Source organism: Carya illinoinensis, chromosome 4 (assembly GCF_018687715.1).
Source record: "Carya illinoinensis cultivar Pawnee chromosome 4, C.illinoinensisPawnee_v1, whole genome shotgun sequence".
NCBI classification, from domain to species: domain Eukaryota; kingdom Viridiplantae; phylum Streptophyta; class Magnoliopsida; order Fagales; family Juglandaceae; genus Carya; species Carya illinoinensis.
Genome location: NC_056755.1, coordinates 27,451,730 through 27,471,543, shown reverse-complemented (window position 1 = coordinate 27,471,543; position 19,814 = coordinate 27,451,730). Strand labels below are relative to the sequence as shown.

Genomic DNA, 19,814 nt, shown 5'->3' with positions numbered 1-19,814 from the left:
TTTTCAAACTCTACTTTAGATTTAAATATATTATTGCTCTTACATTTATTTATTTGACTGGTTGGTTAATTTCAGACTGAGTCTGAGGAGTCGGGGGTCGGATGGATTGAGGACGGAGTTGTTTGTTATTGTTGACTTTGCTATTTATTGGATGGATTGTGTCTTGAGATGTGCATTGCATGGTGTATTCATGTGCATTTTATTTAAATTGAGAAAAACTGGTTTTATTGGTGTAAATGGATTTTCGAGTGCGTGTGTATCACGACCCCAAGCCGGGATGGGGTATTATCTCAGTGGAGCTCTTCTGGTCACTCGGGAGTGGATAATACTGAGTGACATCCCTTGGGTTGTCGCTGGGCGACGACTGGATCGCACGATACAGTAACAATGTCGTGTCAACTCTGTGGTTCCTAGGCTGGTGGGGACTAGAGGATGGCCTGGTCTAGGTACGCACTGGGTGTGAGATTGGGCATCGCTCGTTTAGGTGTCATATGCGTACTCGTTGCCTACGGTGTGGCACAGGAGCCAGGGAGATCATGGTGCATGCAATAAATTGGAACGGGTTTTGGATATTGGATACGGGCCATTTTCTGGAAAAATGGCGAGGTTATGATTGAGATTTTGTGATCCATTTTCTGGGAAAATGGTGGCTTTCTTGATTTGGGTCATTATCTGGGATAATGGCAAGGATTTGTTTAAAGGATATGTTTTGGGCCAAAATGGGATTTTGGCGTGTGTGGAAAAATGTGGATTTACGGAATTGTGCATTTGGCATTCTTTTATGCATATTGTTGAGTTTGATATGTTTTTATCTTGTGGCATATCTGCGGCATTATTTTGGTACCGTAGATTTTGATGCAGATTTCAAGGAAGAGGAGGAGGCTGAGCCTGAAGAGGCGGCTCTGCCAGAGTTTTGACTTGAAGTCTTTGATGTTTAAAAATTATCTCTATCGGTTTTTATGGCTTGTATTGTGGTTTCAAACAATATTGGAGGCTTGTAATATTTTATTATGTATGTTTTAATCGGGTTTGTATTAAACAATAATTCTGGTACTTAGTTATAAGACTTTTATTATCATCTGTGTGTTTTTATTGTACACTTGTTGCATGTGCACACACTTGGCACTTGGCGATGGGGTGGTGACCCGTGTTGTCATCATCCCGACGTCTCGATTTTCACGTGTCCGTACCTGGGATTTGGGGGCGTCACAGAAGAGGTTAGATATGCTTGCAGGATTAGAAGTGGAAAAGAGATTCATATAGTATAATTGAAAAGCCTGAGCTATCTCCTCCTAGTTGCTGGCTGCCTGACCCTCCTCATTGATGATGCTCCTCATTGAGTTCACTTGTTTTCTATGTGATGCACACTGGTGGAAATACTTAGTGTTCTTATCACCCTCCCTTAACCATCTTTTTTTCCCTTTGACTCAATTTCACTTCTTCCTCCCCCAGGAGTGCATCCACCTCTTTCTGAAGTAGTTTTATTTGTTCACTGAGTTGGCCTGTGTTTGCATCCTGCATAACCCTTGGATTCTCTTTTTTCTGAGTTAGAATCCTCTTGTGTTCTTTGTAGGCTTCCCTACTTCACACTTTCAGTTTATCTCTGCAACTTTTTAGTCCTTCTCGAGTAATAGCAGTCTTGGATTTGTGTGACAGACCTAGCGACCAGGCATGTTGGATGATTTGGCCACTCTCCTCTTTCTTACCCCATGCTGCTTCATATCTGAATAGTTTAGGTCAGTTTAGCTGTTATGAACCAAGATTCCAATAGGAAACTAAGAGCGGGTTGTTGTCAGAGCACTGAATAGGCAGGACATGAATCGAAATGAACTTTTGCATATCCAACCATTCCTTATTGACAAGAGCCCTATCCAAACGAGCTTTTGTGAAGTCTACTCCCTCCATTTTATTACACCAGGTGCATTTTGATCCTATGAAGCCAACATCTATCAAACCACAATCATCTAAGATTGTCCTAAAGTCTTCCATTTGTTGAAATGGTCTTGCATGGGTCCCAAGTTGTTCATCTCGGAGGAGGATTTCATTGAAATCCCCCATGCATAACCATGGGCTTTTGGTGTGGGAATGGATAAGTCTACGTATACTCCATCCTTCTTTCCTCTTGATTCACTCAAAATAATGCTTCCAAGTATAAAAGCATGTTTAGAGTATAGTGTGAGTGCCCAAGGTCATTTCCACAGGGACGACTATGTTAACATAAACCAACAAAATGTAAATAAGTAAAACAATATAAACAAAGTGGAAGATAAGATATGGTAGAACAAATTCTCCTTATGAAAGAGATATGTTCTCAAATACGAAAGAAGAGTTGTATGCAATGGATTGCAGTGAATGTAGGATGATTTAGAAGTGTGACAAGTGAAACAGGGGATTCAATTCTTCCAATAACAATGCAAATGTAAGAACCAGATCAACAATGTTTAAAGTTGAGACAATAAAATGTAAAGTGTGAGTAAACTCTTTGAAACTTAAAACTGGAAAATATCTATCAGAAAGAGTCAATACTAGGGATACAGATTTAGGGTTTCCTCTATCATCAGGTTATAATTCCTGGGTGCATCTGCTTATGCTAACTCAATCAAGATAATAACACTTAAGAAACAAAGAATAGTAAAACTCAGATAAAGGCACTGATTGGAATAAAACCTTCACTGCATTATCATCCATTTTCATCTCAAGACTCACAGTGGATACATCTTTGATTATTTCAAGGTACTGATGTGCCGTGAGTATACAACATGTCAAGAACAAGAGATTTATCCAAACCGATAGTAAATAAGGCATGAACATACAGCAACAGATTCGTATTAAGTATAACAGTAACAAATAACCATTGATAATGAAGGAAATAAATCCCTTCCTCTGCAACCCTAGCTATAGAAATTAGCCACAAATCATCCTTTGATAGATGATTTGAAAACCCTAAAAATAAGAAAAAAAAGTAATTGTTCTGGAAACAAAACCGAACTAAAGAATCCAAGAATGGAGGTGAATCAATTCCCTTCTGTGGTGCACCTCCTCTCCTTTTATTCTCTCCTTCCATCATCTCCATCTTCTCTCTTTTCTAACCGAATCCTCTCAGTTTCTTGGTTCTTCCCTCTAAGGGATGAGGTGTTCCTCAATCCTTCTTGATGAATGAAGGTGAGCTGCAGCAGAGGCTTTCACGCAGGCCTTAACTCATCGGGTCTGAACTCAATGGCTCGGCCATATGCTAATTTCGGGCTTTCATTATTAAGATTAGGCCTTAATACCTGCAAGCAGAACATTCAGCCCGTTAAACAAGTAAAATAGTACATTTATCCTCTTAATTAGCAATTTCAAAGGTCCAGGATTTTGTCTGAAAATCTCACAATTAATCTCACTTTTTGGACTATTTTATCTTGATTTATCTCAATTGTAAGCAGATATTATAACCAAAATATCTTGACAATCACCTCTTGGCAGCAACTGGTTGTCCATAGGAACCAGTAACTGTCCACCACTTATTTATTATTGGAGAGCAAATGGATAGAGATATGTAGTGCTTGGAGTAGGAGTCCAGAGTAGCCTCCACCTCTTTCTTCCATAGGAACACTAGACCTCCACTTCTTCCTACAGAATTTACCACAAAGCTATGATCAAACTTTAGCTTACTTCTAATAAATTCAATCCATTCTCGATTACACTTAGTCTCACACAAGAATACAATCTTCGGGCTCTTATCCTTCACCATGTGATGAAGTTCACGAATAGACTGAGGGTTCCCAAGCCCTTGGTAGTTCTAGGCTAGGTGTTTCATGGGGACTGGCAGGGCTGTAGAACAACCTTTGCCATACGTGCTTGCTTAGTCCTCTTCCTAGTCATGATGGGTCCTGAAGGTGCCTCACCAGGCCTCTTCTTTTGTTTGGGCTTACTGTTGTCATGCATAGGAGATACTCTTGGACCTGGATGGGTTGTAGGCCCAAGTCCCCTAGCCCTCCTTTCCAGGTGGGCCTTCCTTTAGAAGGGTCTGTTTTCAAGGGTTTGAGAGGGGAATTTTGAGAGGGAGAGCTAACCTATGTATCTAATCTGACAGGACTAGCATCCACGAGGGACATGAAGGCTAAAAGGGGAAGGGTGTTTGATGTAGCCACCCTTGAAGCATTGGGTTCGTCTATATGCATGTCAGTTGGAAAAGGGGATGTCTCTAGACTCTCTGTCTTTGTCTGAGTAGGGAGCCCATGTTTTCCTTTTACACCAGACGTGTTGCCCCATCTCTAAAAAGGTTCATTAGGTTGTTGAGTGTCAGATCTTCCCAAGTCAAATTAATTTGAAGTTGCATCACTAGTCCCTTTTGCACCACTCCCCATCCTAGAATCCCCGTACTTGCTAGACTCCTGTTTGTTTTGGCGCCAATCCCCTAAAAACTTAGATTCATCTCTCTTCTTGCTAAAGGACTGGGGACTTCTCATTTGGGAACTAGTCCTCATCCAAGACCCATATTGAGCTCTTGACCCATCCCTCAACCTTCCATCCTGAAGGGAGTTTGGACATGTGTTACCTAGGGTGTTTGATAACCCCATAATGGAAGCAAAATAATGGCAGCTATTCATACTTAAATGGGATCCAAAAATGCTTCTCCCCCATATTAATAAACCTACCTCTTATGAGAGGTTTAGTAATATCAACTAAAACTTTCACCCTAAGGAAGTTTCCTCATGCCATTCCACTGCCGTCGACATCCACTGCAATCACTTCACTCGTAACTGCACCTAGTCTTTCTCCCATCGTTTTGTTCATACCGGTAAAGGGGAGCTTGTGCATCTGTATCTAAAAAGGTTCTAGAGTGAAGGAGAAGTCTTTTGGGGCCATCCAACCTTCACAATCAAATAGAGACACAAGGGACCTGTCAAAAGACCATGATCATCTTGACAGGACCCTGGTTTTCTTAAGGATGTGTTGTGCCTAAACTTTGACTCAAATTAATGAACCAAAAATTTAGTGCAGTTTTACCTGCAAGTATACAGGTGTTGTAGTATCTTATAGGGTCGAATCCACAGGAATTGACTTTTGTGATAAAGAAAATAAATTCAGACAATGAAACGAAATTACTAAAAGAAACGTGCAATCGAATGAAGATTGATAAAATAACTGAATCAAACTAAAATGATAAAATGAATTGATATGGAGAAAAACTAAGGTTTCGAGGATCCGTCTAATAATTTATGATATTGTTTCCGATCGATTTACTTCAATTAAACTAGAATAATAATTCCGTTTAATTGGAAGATTTAGCATTTAAGATCAAGAAAAATAGTCGCTTATGATTGAGTGTGAACGATTGATGATTAAAACATTCACAAATCTATTTAAATATCACAGGGATTTCTCAAGCATTCATTGTATTCGAAAATCACAGTGAATCAAGATAAATATATAGATAATCAAAATATCCAATAATAAAATCCTTCAATCAATCAAGCTCATAAAATAAATTTTACGTTGATCCGAAATTAATATTTAAATCATTAAACTTCACCTCTAACCTTAATATGAAAATTTAGCCAACAATATTCATTACAAGTGCTATAGAAATCACATAAATATTCTCCATCAGAAAATTAAAATAAAATACAAAAAATACTAGAAAACAACTTAGAAATAACAAAATCTGAAACCCAGCCGACTAATGGTCTGAACTACAAAGCATTAAGAGGAATTAAGCAAGCTGCGGAAAATACAACAATGAAAGTGCAGGGAGAGAGCTGCCACTGACTCCCAACTTTCTCTACAGACGAAAACATCCCCACGTCCCCTTTCCAACATAAAAGAGTAGAACCAGTGAAATAAAATTAAAATCCCACCACCTAATGGTCTAGCCATCAAACCGACCGACTTTTCTATTTAAATCCCTCGTCCCCCTCTCTACTCAACTCCAACTTCAATCTAACCGACCGACATCCCCTTCCAGACCTCATGTTCACTCTCTCTTTCCCATGTCAATACTCTAGCAACAATAAAAGTTCATTTCAATGAACTGACTGACACCTTACTTTCTCTCAAATCCAACTTTACGTTCCTATACCTCCAAGAAAAATCAACCCCCACGTCTTAATCCTCAGCTAACCTCTTGTTTTTTTTCCCCTTACTCAAATCAAGTCAAGTACGACACCTACTTCTTTTTTTCTCCTGCAAGAAAATTCAAAGTAGCCCCCTTCTCTAATCCAACGTTCCACTCTCCTCAAATCAAGTCAAGCACGACACCTACTGCTTTTTTCCTCCACCCTCACCAACCGAACAATACATATATATAGCCACCTCCAGTTAGAAGTGAAGTCGGTTCACTTCTTTCACACTGAATTCATTCTTTAATTCCACAAATTTATTTTACTATGCTTGGCTATCAAATACCACGTTTTCAGCACTGGAGGATTAAGCACTTCCAATCAAGTCCACTTTAGCCGACATCAAATATTTGATCTTCACATAAAAGTCAAGCCAAACAACAACAAGCTGTCGCCCAATTGCATTCACACTCCCACCGAAAATTCAATCCCAGTTTCTTTTTTTTCTCTTCTCATTTTTGCCGTAATTCAGCCCTCGTGTATTACTTTAATGTTGTATCATCGAAAATTCTCAAGCCTCCGTGATTTTCGTTCAATCATAAAGATCACATGCATCTTGAATAATCAAAGGAAGAAAATAACCACCGATTCTTCATTTTGTATACTTTTCAGTTGTCCAAGTACATCGCTTCCTTTTTTCTCTTCATTCCTCTCAATTAATATGCACTTTTGGTTAAAAGTTCCAACTGGATCCTATTTGAATTTTATTTAAGCTGAAAATAAGAAGAAAGAAATAACACTAAAAAATAAATTAAAAGAAAAATAGATTATCAAAAATAGACTATATATGTGAGGAAATATTATCCCATTAAATCATGGTTATAAAATTAAGCATAAACATGATATCAATCAATTAAAAATACAACTCATATTTATGCTTATTAACCATTTTTCCATTTAAAACTAATAATAGTGTCACGAAAAATTTAAAATACATTAGTTTTAAATAGCTAAAACCTGCAATATTTTAGCTTAATCACACCCCCCAACTAGCTTTTCGCTAATTCTTGAGCAAAATAGTGAAAATTAATTGAGATGAATATTTCATAAAGCTCGAGATTCAAACAAAAGCAATCAAACATAATTCTGAATTCTCACAAAAGATCAATTCGTGACTACTCAACACCAGGAGTTGTATCCACAAGGAAATTCTCAACAATTGTTCACATAGAATTGGGGCAAATGTCTCAGAACTCGGATATGTGTGTGTGGCTAAACCTCTATGTGTTCCTCACTAATAAGCATGATTTATCATAGGATTTTTCAACCTTAAGATTAATCATTATTGATTCTTACTGCCTCAAAGCCTAAGGGACTAGCAGTTTTCATGCCAACTCTATTTAAAGGTTGAACACTCAACCCCCAAAGTTTTGGTAACTGTTTCTAGCCCTTTATTCAGGAAAAATTACACAATTTCAATCTTTTTTTACTTTTTTTACTCTTTTTTATTTATTTTTTATTTATATATATAGGGCTCGGTAGTCATGCAGTTTACTTTTGCTATTTTAAATCAATGAACATTAACGAGAAACATTACAAGTGTAAGCATGTGCAAAATGTTCTTTCAAAACTTGCCCTTCATTCTATATAAATCATACTAATTCTCATTTTTGTAAATATCGCATCCCGGTGTGTCAAGTCACTCCTCAACAAAATATGATGCATTATAAGTCATGTTTTATGCTTAATGTTGAAAATAAATCTTCACAAAATAATTCCGCTCAACTACTCCACCAAGATACTCAAATCTCACAAACATGCCAGGAGGTGTGTGTGTTAATCATTTATGTTTCAACGCACCTCACAATTTTTTAATTTTTTTAAGGTACTAACAAATTTTCAACAGAAAACCCTCCCCCCAACTAAATGTGACATTGTCCTCAATGTTCAGCAATTGAATGTTTGATGATGTATGCTATATAGGTATGAATTGGAGCAAAATAAACACTGCAGAACATATATTGAGACGAAAATGATTAAACAGAGAGGAAAGAATTCACCTGAGACACTTGAGTGTACACAAGGAGTAGATTCTGTCAAAGTTAAAAACACGAAAAGCAAAAGAAAGAAAAAACAAAACAAACAAATACGGTATATACAATGAGGAATCAAAAATTAATTCTGATAAGCAGATCCTCCAGAGTAATAGACTCAACCTCTGGAGTAAAATCACCTAAAAATGGTTTCAACCTTTGTCCATTAATGTTAAAAACATTACCATTTGCTGGATTTTCTATCTCAATGGCCTCAAAAGGACAATCAGTTTTTACAACAAAGGGGCCGATCCATCGGAATCGAAGCTTGTCAGGAAACAAATGGAGCCTTGAATTATACAACAAAACTTTTTGTGAAGGCTCAAAAGATTTTCGAAAAATATTTTTGTCATGAAAAATTTTCATTCTCTCCTTGGCAATACGATAGTTTTCGTAAGCTTCATTCTTGATTTTCTCTAACTCATTAAAATGAAACTTGCAAAGAGAGCAAGTTTTATCCACATCAAAATTAAATTGCTTGATTGCCCAATAAACTTTGTGTTCCAATTCCACAGGCAAGTGACATACCTTTCCAAAAACGAATCGATATGGGGACATACCAATCGGGGTTTTAAAAGCAGTACGGTATGCCCAAAGTGCATCGGTTAGTCGTAAAGACCAATCTTTGTGACTTGGGTTAACTATCTTTTCTAAAATTTTTTTGATCTCCCGATTTGTTACCTCAACTTGGTCACTTGTTTGTGGATGATAAGGGGTAGCAACCTCCTGAGTAATACCATATTTTCGCATTAAGATCTTGAAAGGCTTATTGCAGAAATGTTTACCCCCATCACTGATAATGGCTCGAGGTGTTCCAAACCTTGATAAAATATTTTCTTTCAAAAATTTCAGTACTACTTTGTGGTCATTGTTTTTGCATGGAACAACCTTAATCCATTTAGACACATAATCCACAGCTACCAAAATGTAAAGATTGCCAAAAGAAACTAGGAAGGATCCCATGAAATCGATGCCCCAACAATCAAATATTTCAACAACCAAGATTGGATTTAATAGCATCATATTTTGGCAGGTAATCCCTCCCAATTTTTGACAACGCTCACAATTTTTACAAAATTCATGAGTGTCCTTGAAAATGGTAGGCCAATAGAAACCACATTGCAAAATTTTAAAAGCAATTTTCTTTCCAGAAAAATGGCCACCACATGCACCAGAGTGACAAAAAGATATCACACTTTGAAATTTGTTATTGAGAACATATCGTCTAATTATCTGATCTAGGCAATATTTAAACAGATATGGATCATCCCAAAAGAATTTTCTTACCTCCACAAAAAATTTCCTCTTATCTTGTTGAGTCCAAATGTGAGGAATTTCACTTGTAACGAGAAAATTAGCAATGTCAGCGTAACAAGGCACTTGAGATATATCAAAAAGTTGCTCATCTGGAAATGTATCTCTAATAGGAATTGTCTCTATGGAATCTAAAAGAACAAGTCTAGATAGATGATTAGCAACAACATTCTCAACTCCTTTTTTATTTTTAATTATCAAATCAAATTCTTGCAGCAAAAGGATCCATCTAAGCAACCTGGACTTTGCATCTTTTTTCGCTAAGAGGTACTTTAATGCAGCATGATTAGTAAAGATGACAATTTGAGATCCAATCAAATAAGAGCAAAATTTGTCAAGTGCAAAAAGTATTGCAAGTAGCTCTTTTTCAGTTGTTGGATAATTCATTTGAGCACTATTTATGTGATGACCCATTTTTATGTGCATTTTTACTGAAGGTGTGTTTTTAATTTAATTAACAAATTAGTTTATTTATTTTAAATTATTGTATTTTAATTGATTTTTTAATTTATTTGGTGTGGTGTTTAATATATTTTAGTCGTTTTAAGGTTTTTAAAATGGTTTTCGGATTCCGGAAGTGAGGACTAGACCTCATTTCCTTTCCCTCATCTTTTTTCTTTTTTCTTTTTTCCTTTTTATTTTCTTTTTCTTTCCCATTTTTCTTTTTTTTTTCTTCTTCTTCTTGTTTCTTCTTCTCCTCCCGTACGCCCGTTTCTCTCTCTTCCCTCTCCTATATTTGTGTTTTGTAATATTTTAATATGTATGTTTTGAACAACTTTGTATTAAACTAAGAAAAATTCTGGTACTTAGTTTGACTTTCGTTATTCGTTGCATGTTTCTTTGTGCACATTTGTTGCTTATACACACACTTGGCACTCATCGATCGGGTGGTTACCCGTGATGTCATCATCCGGATGTCTCGATTTTCCCGTATCCGTGCGTGGGGATTTGGGGGTGTCACAGGTGGTATCAGAGCGGTTTGGCTTTGGGTAAAACCACATGTCCCGTAGGTAGTACCAGAATGTTTTTAAAGTTGTGTTTTAAAAATTTATTTTAAGTATAATTGCTATTTGATTTAAATTTATTTGATTTAACTTGTTTGTATTTATTTAGTTATATTATTGCATGCTGGTTTCTTTTTGTTTTCTTGTTATGTGGTTTGGTTTGGGTTTTTGGTTTTATGTTGTTGGTTTTATTTGTTTTTCTTAAAGGGGGTCAAAGTTTGTGTTGTGGAGGAAGGCGGTATAATCGAGGATACTATTATTAGGCATGAACATTTAGTGTAGTAGGCTCGAATTTTTAGCAATGTGGTTCGCTTGTATGATGTTGAGGTCTGAAGAGAATGTCATGGTTTAGGCAATCTTTGTAAGGTGGGAACTCACGTAGCAATGAGGAGAGGAATTAGCTTTAAGTCGCTTAAGATGATTGAGGTCAAGGTTTTGTAGAATTTATGTAACGAGGCTATAGTATAGGAGAGTGTAGGTTCAACGAACTTTAAGGATATGTTTAAGGGAATTTTATTTAAGGTTTGGGGTCTTTTGCTGCTGTGACTTGGCAGCACTTTAAGAAAGAATTTAATGATCGCTTCTTTCCCGCTTCCGTGAGGCGGCAAAAAGCAAGAGAGTTCTCAAACTTGGTCCAAGGGAGCATGACCGTGGAACAGTATGCCCGAGGATTTATAGAGCTTGGGCGATTTGCTCCTCACCTCATCGCCACAGAGGAGATGCAGGCCGAGCTTTTTTAGGAAGGTTTGCGACTAGATATATGCAAAATGGTAGTTTGCTACTGAAATACAACTTTTCAGGAATTAGTTGTTTTGGCCACTCTAGCAGAGCGTGAGGTTGGTTTGAGTGTGGACGCCCCTCTAGGTCAGAAGAGGCTGGACATTGATGGTGAAGAAGTAGTTCTGGATCGCCACAAAAGTTTATGCAGAGGATAGGAATCCGATCGTTGGCAGCCCCCGGTGTGCGTATGGGAGGCCGAGTTCCAGTTTGTAGCAAATGTAATACAGCTCAAGGAGGCGAGTGTTGTCTGGGTAGTAACCAATGTTTTGAATGCGGTCAGACAGGCATTTTGCTCGTGAGTGCCCTACTCGAGTTCAAGAAAGCCGTGAAACTCGTTGCAGTGGTAGAACTAACCAGAGGCATTTAGCTCGGGTTCAAATGTACGCATTGACTCTTGGTACCGTCGGAGGCGAGGTTACGGAGACTCAGAATGCTGGAGTCATGGCAGGTAGGGGTCTAACCTAATCTTTAGTGATGAATGCCTTGTGTGGTTTGTTTTATTTTTTATTTTTTATTTTTTTATTTTTTTATATTATTGAAGCTTAGAGAGAGTGGCATGATCTGGGTAATCTTTTAGGGAAGTAGAATAATTGAGTTCTTTGGTTCCATGGAGTTTATGAAAATGGTCTATAACGTAGTAGGTTGTAAGTTCAACAAATTTCAATGTTAGATTCTATGAAGTTTCAGCAAAGTTTTAAAGTTTGGGGCCTTATAGATTTTAGGAAAATAAGTTTATGGTAATTAAGGTGTTAGGTTCGACAAGCTTTGGGGGGAATAATTAAATTTCGAGTTGTAGATTTCATGATTCGGATGAGTAAATTGGTGGCAATTGGGGTTTTAGATTTTACAAGTTTTTAAGATGAATGTTTTGGATTAAAGCCACCAATCTTGAGAATTTTAAAAAATGATTTATTATCTATTAATGTTTTAGAATTTGAAAGATTTGGGAGTCGATTTTTTCTTTTATGGGATGTAAGTTCTTTGATCTTAAGAGTTTCGGAAGATGATTCTTGTTTGATTTAAAGTTTTAGAATTGCAGAGTTGAAGGACTGATTTATAATAAAAATTGAGTTCTTAGTTTTACAGACTTAGTGCTGTAGCTTGATCTACTCTAGTGAGTGATTAGTTTGTAACCATTAAAATGGGGTTGATTGGAGTTGAGTTATTGATATGAAAATTTTTCTAGAGTATATTTCTTTGAGGATTGGAGGTAATGATCTAGTTCGTGTATTTCTTTGAGGATTGAAGATATCGAGCTAGTTTAGAAAATAATTATTGTTAACTCGAGGTTGTAGTGGCAGATTTTAGGAAATGATTCTATCGATTCGAAAGATATAGGTCCATCAGAGTGTTGGAAGTAGTAGATTTTGTGTTGGTATGGAATACGATTGAATTTGAGGCTATATGATCCATAGACTTTTGGGAATGGATTCTTAGCAGGTTTAAGGTCATTCTCGATACCAAACTTTAAGCAATGGCTAGTTGCTGATTTAAGGATATAAGTTGAGTAGATTCAGGAATGATTCTTGTTGAGTTGAGGATATAAGTCCAGGTGATGGAAATGTGATAATGGATCACTTGTACGTTTGAATGATTTGTGGTGTTGGCCAAGAGTACATGAGATCGATGAGTAGTAATGGTAAGTGCGTATGGATTTCGGGGAGTGCTGGTCCTAGTCTCATCTATTTTTGGGTTGGTAGGAGTTGAAGAGGAAACTGTGTGGTAATATTAAATTCAAGAGATTTTGGCTTTGAGTTGTTTGGTAAGTTGAACGGAATGTGTCGTCGAAGCGGGTTATCCTTTGGGATGATGGTTTGAAACAACTGTTGTGTTTATCTTGAGAATTAATTGTGACTTGAAGTCATAGGAATTTAAATTTGTGAGGCTATACTTTTCTTTGGAGATCAAGTATCTAGTTGGGAGAATTAGGGATATTGTTAATTAACTTGAAAAGAGATTGTTAGGTCACCATGTGTGGTATGTAATCTTGGAAATGTTGGAAGTTGAAACTTATACACCAACGGTGGGTAGCATAATCATATAATAAAGCATTAGGATCCATGAGTGTTGTTTAATAGTTTTTGATAGATTGAAGATTTAAACAGTATGGCCTATCTTGAGATTTATTTGTGAAGTGCTATTGAAGGAATCAGTTGTGCTAAAACTAGAGTTTTTGAGAGTACAAGTAGGTGGGTGAGTTACCAAGAACGTTTTGTTTATGTCTAGGTGAAGTCAATGGTAGTTTACAGCGAGTTAGTTATTGCAAGATTAGATATTATTCAAAATATAGGTAATGAGCTTGAAGTGTGGGATATCGGATAGAGGTTATAGGCGCTCTCGTTGGTTGGCTGGAAAGGACTTGGGCCTTTTGGAGATGTTCCTTATCTTCAGAAGAGACAGGTGTATTTTGAGATGATGTTATGTGTTTTCAAATTGGGGCTTGGAGGTTGATTAGTACTGGTTTCTGTCATCAATCAATGTATGTATTTTTGCTTAATGTTGGTTTTTGTTTAGGGCAGCGATGGCCAACTGAGGAATGAATGGAGATTTGTGGGTTTTGGAGGTGTATGATTTCCTATGGAAATGTGGTAAAGGTTTTCTTGTGATTAGGTGTGGATTGAGCTTGTACTTCGTGATATTAATTTTGAGGATATAGCCTTTATGTATTTTGGTGAGTTATAAGAGTGCGCGCGAAAGCATGATTTTTGGAAATACTTCGAAGTTCAAATTGTGTATTGATTTTGAAGAATTAGTAGTGATTCGAAGTTTTAATGGGAGATTGATCTTTGGTCATGCAAATTTCGTTTATTGATGGTTAACTTTGGAAGTGGCTATTACGTTACCAAAGTTGGAATGAGATGAAATTTTGGAAGGTAAAGCAGAGACGTCGTTGATATTAGTAATTTATGGTGTGAAGATAATAACCATTAGATTGGCTGGGAGTTGTCGATGATATGTATGTCTCAATTATGTTCAGAGTTGTATCCTGTATCTTTTTGGCGCTGGTATTTGATCTTACAAATTTCGAGGACGAAATTTGTTTTTAAGGGGGAGGATGTGATGACCCGTTTTTACGTGTATTTTCACTGAAGGTGTGTTTTTTATTTAATTAATATATTGGTTTATTTATTTTAAATTATTGTATTTTAATTAGTTTTTTAATTTATTTGATGTGGTGTTTAATTTATTTTAGTCCTTTTATGGTTTTTAAAATCGTTTTCGGCGGTTCGGTTTTTGGATTCCGGAAGTGAGGACTGGACCTCATTTCCTTTCCCTCATCTTTTCTTTTTCCCTTTTCCCTTTTTCTTTCCTTTTTCTTTCCCTTTTTCTTTGTTCTTTTTTTTTTTTTTTCTTCTTCTTTCTTCTTCTCCTCCCGTGCGCCAGTTTCTCTCTCTTCCCTCTCCCCTTCGCCGTTCGGCCCAGCCTCCTAGACCCGCAGCTCACTGGCGACGTGGCCGGCACCACCCCCACCAAAATCTCCCCCTGCGGCCGGTGATCACCCCCACCAAATATCTCCGCCATCCGGCCAGCCATTAGCCTCCTACGCCCCATCCAAGCCGCACGGCTTTTTGCCGTTTTCGGTGATGTCGCTCCACCTCCGACCACCACCTCTTCACAGCTTCTTCCTCTACCTCTTGCCAACCTAACCCACCTAATTTCGGCGCCGATCCATTGCCGGAACAGCTCCCATGAGCTCAACTCCGTTTAGCCCATTTTTGGCCTTCCACCACCGTTTCCACCACCACCCATGGCCAAAGCTCACTTCCTTTAGCTTCATAAACATCTCAAGGCCATTCTCTATCAATTTTGTGTCCTGGTTTGTCCTCGTTCGAAAGTGGGTAATTTATTACCCACGACCACATTGTAAAATACACTATTACGTTGCTTTTCCTCCGCCTTTTGCAACACCGCGAGTTTTTGAAAAATACCGTATAGCACTGTAAGTATTTTTCAAACTCTACTTTTAGATTTAAATATATTTTTCTATTACAATAAATATTTGCTGTTGGTTGGTTGATTTCGGATTGAGTCCGAGGAGTTCGGGGGTCGGATGGATTGAGGATGGAGTTGCTTGATTTGTTGATTTATGGTTGGTTGGTTGTTTTGTGCATTGAGATTGCATTTACATGGTGCATGCACGTGCATTTTATTTAATTGAGAAAATCATGCTTTGTTGGCGTAAATGGATTTTCGGGTGCGTGTGTATGACGACCCCAAGCCGGGATGGAGCTCCTCTGTTCACTTGAGAGCATAAAATACTGAGTGATGTCCCCTGAGTTGTCACTGGGCGACAATGGGAGAGGGCGGGATGGTAACGCTCTACGCACCGACTCCGTGGCCCTTCGCTGGCAAGGGCTAGAGGATGCTTGGCTACGAACGTATGGGGCACGGAACTAGGCATCGCTCGTTTAGGTGTCATACGCGTGGTCGTTACCTGCGGTGTGACACAGGAGCTAGGGTGTGCGGATGACTCCTAGGGGAGGTCATGGTGCATACTGGTTAATTGGTTATTGAATTGAGTTGGATATGGGCCAAATGAGACTTTTGACGTGTTTTGGAAAATAATATGTTTTGGGGCCAAATGGGATTTTTGGCGTGTGTGGAAAAAAATATGGTTTTAAGGGACATGTGCATTGCATTCTTTCATGCATGTTGTTTGAGTTAATATGTTTTTATCTAGTGGTATTTGGATTTTACTTACCTACGACATCATTTTTGGTACTGTAGTTTTTGGTGTAGAGTTCGAGGAGGAGGAGGAGGCTGAGCTCGAGGATGCGGCTCCGCCAGAGTTCTGAGTTGGAGTTATTCTTTATAGTTGGCTTTGAAACTATATTTGTGTTTTGTAATATTTTAATATGTATGTTTTGAACAGCTTTGTATTAAACTAAGAAAAATTCTAGTACTTAGTTATGACTTTCGTTATCTGCTGCGTGTTTCTTCGTGCACATTTGTTGCTTATACACACACTTGACACTCGTCGATAGGGTGGTGACCCGTGATGTCATCATCTGGATGTCTCGATTTTCCCGTGTCCGTGCGTGAGGATTTGGGGGCGTTACAATTTAAAGTTCTACTTGCATAATAAATAACATAAGGCTTTTTGTCCTTACGTTGGCCCAACACAGCTCTAACAGCATAATCACTAGCATCATACATAATCTCAAACGGTAAGTTCCAATCAGGTGATCGCATAATTGGGGTTGAAATCAACATACATTTTAGCTTTGTAAAAGCTAACTCACAATCATAAGTCCACACAAAAGAATTTTCCTTCGACAATAAATTGCACAAAGGTCTAGAAATTGTGCTGAAGTCTTTAATGAACCTCTTGTAAAAACCTGCATGGCCTAGAAAGGATCTGACATCCCTGATGTTCTTTGGGATGGGTAATTTAAAAATTAATTCAATTTTGGCCTTGTCCACTTCAAAACCTTGAGAAGAAACAATGTGACCAAGAACAATCCCTTGAGTGACCATAAAATGACACTTCTCCCAATTTAAAATCAAATTCTTTTCTTTGTATCTAATCAGAACTTTTTCCAAATGAGTCAAACATTCATCAAATGAATCACCAAGAATAGAAAAATCATCCATGAATATTTCAATGACCAAATGGACATATAAAAGTGGTCTTTTTTTTTTTTTTTATCTTCAAGAGCAATCTCAATTTGGTTATATCAAGAATAACCATTTAGGAAGCAATAGAATTTATGGCTCGCTACACGTTCAATGATTTGATCCATGAATGGTAGGGAAAAATGATCCTTTCTAGTGACAAAATTCAGTTTTCTATAGTTGATGCACATACGCCAACCAGTAGTAACTCTAGTTGGGATCAATTTATTATCAGCATTCTTAACTACAGTCACACCAGATTTCTTGGGTACCACCTACATGGGACTAACCCATTTGCTATCAGAAATAGGATAAATGATCCCTACATCCAAAAGTTTTAACACGTCTGCTCTGACAACCTCTTTCATGTTGGCGTTCCGTCTACGCTGCATCTCTCTAGAGGGTTTATAATTGTCCTCTAGATAAATCCTGTGGGTACAAATCAAAAGATTGATACCTTTGATATCAGCTATGGTCCATCCTATTGCCTCTTTGTATTCAATGAGAACACCAATTAATTTTCTCTCCTGAATTTCATCCAGTTTTGATGAGATAACCACTGGTAATATTTTTGCTTGGCCTAAAAATGCATATTTGAGATCAGCAAGTAGAGGTTTCAAGTCGAGTTGTGGTGTTTGCACACTTGAGGGGAGAGACACGACATCATGAGGTGGTAATTCCTCAAAATGTGTTCTCCATTTATCAGTATCCCTTATAGGAGTAGATTCTAGCAAAAAATTCACAGATGCAAGCACAAAATCATCATTAAAATTTTCACCATGAACCAAACAAGCCTCAAGAGGGTCAAAAAGAATTGACAAATCAAATTTATTTTGAACAAGAGTTTGGATCAGATTTACTTAATGCACATTATCATCATCACCAGGTTGTTTACAAAGATTGAAAATATTCAACTCCAAAGTCGTGTTGCCAAAAGAAATTATCATCACACCACTCTTACAATTTATTAAAGCATTTGAAGTCGCAAGGAATGGCCGACCCAAAATTATAGGAATTTGAGTGCAAACATCAAAGATAGGTTCTGTGTCTAAAACAATGAAATCCACTGAAAAATAAAATTTGCCTACTTGAACTAACACATCCTCAACTATCCCTCTCGGTATTTTAATTGAACGGTTAGCAAGTTGGAGTGTTACCTTGGTCGGTTTAAGTTCACCAAGACCCAACTGCTCATATACCGAGTAGGGTATGAGGTTAACACTAGCTCAAAGGTCAAGTAAAGTTTTTTCAATTTGAAAATTTCCAATCATGCAGGAAATTGTTGGACAACCCGAGTCTTTGTACTTTGGTGGAGAATTGTTCTGGAGGATGGCGCTTACCTACTCAGTGAGAGAAGCCTTCTTCTGCACTTTTATCGTACGCTTCACTATGCACAAATCTTTCAAAAATTTAGTATACGATGGAATTTTTTTGATTGCATCCAACAAAGGAATGTTGATTTTTACTTGTTTGAAAATTTCAAGAATATCAGCATTTTGAACCAATTTGTGAGAATGTTGCAACCTTTAGGGAAATGGGGCAGGTATTGGGGCTTTCACAGGCATATCTAGCTCAACCTTGTCAAGTTCACCATCACTCTTAGAATTTAAAGAATTGGTGGTCTCATCAACTTTTGTTGTTGAAATACTCTTATCAATTATTTTTCCACTGCGTAGAGTGATGATGAACTTGGCATGTTCAAATTTTGAATCAGAAGGATTTGAATTTCTTACCTCACATTTACCTTTGGGATTAGGCTGAGGTTGAGAGGAAACTTACCCTTTTCTTGAGCATGGAATGCAGAGTTAAAGTTGCTAATAGAACTTCTCATCTCAGTAATGGCCTGTATTATTTGAGTGTTGATATTGGCCCGTCTTTGCATAAAAGTTTGTAATGTCTCCCCAAAGGTTTTCTTATGTGGAGGCACATAAGGAGTAGAAGAAGACGACTCTTGAGGATTTTGATTTGAATTGGACTCATTCCTCCAATTAAAGTTGGGGTGATTTCTCCATCCAGGATTATACGTTTCCGAATAAGGGGAAGAAAACGGTCTCAAGAATTCATGACATTTGCTTGTTCGTGCAACACCTCTTTAAAAGCGGGGATTGTTGGACAATCCTGAGTTAGGTGTCCACTAATCTCACATATGCCACAATTCTCTTCTTCTTTTTCAATGGCCTTTGCCAAATTTACCTTCCTAAGTTCCATGGCTTCAACTTTTCTTGTCAAACTTGCTATCCTAGCATTCACATCATCATTTCCTTTTAAGGACATACATACCTTCTTGAGACATGGCACTGAGTTTGGGCTTATTTGACCGATCAGAACGATGTTATCCCATGATTGGGCATTTTCAGCTAACTGGTCAAAATAGTCCCAAGCATCATTAGGATCTTTATTTAAAAATTCACCGTTACACATCATTTCTACAAACTGACGCATTTGAGATGTTAAACCTTCATAAAAAAAACTAATGGTGCACCAAGTCTCATAGTCATGATGTGGGCAAGTTAGCAATAATTCTTTAAAACGCTCCCAACACTAAAAAATGTTTCATTTTCTTTTTGAGAAAAATTCATAATATTTCTGCGAAGAGTGTTGGTCCTATGAGTAGGAAAAAACTTTTTTAGAAATTCTCTTTGCATTTCTTGCCATGTGTCAATAGATCTTGGTCTCAAGGAATTCAACAAATTTTTAGCTTTTTCTTTCAAAGAGAATGGAAACAACTTTAATCTAACATCATCATTGATAGTTTTGGTTTGTAAAGTTGCACAAACTTTTTCAAATTCTTTCAGATGCAAATAAGGACTTTCTGAGTCTAAGCCATGAAACTTGGGAAGTAAGTGGATTACTCTTGGTTTTAAATCAAAATTTCCCATATTCGTAGGAAAAATCATGCAAGATGGAGTATTTGTCCTTGTTGGCTGCAAATACTCGCGCAAAGTCCTCATTGGTGGATTATT

At 37.5% G+C, this 19,814-nt stretch overlaps 1 non-coding gene across 1 annotated transcript; it reads left to right on the top strand.

The window, feature by feature from the left end:
- The first annotated feature begins 19,342 nt into the window (after window positions 1-19,342).
- On the top strand, window positions 19,343-19,445 carry LOC122308628. The gene has a single exon (XR_006242147.1). It is a non-coding gene; the product is annotated as a small nucleolar RNA R71 (small nucleolar RNA).
- The last annotated feature ends 369 nt before the right edge of the window (window positions 19,446-19,814 follow it).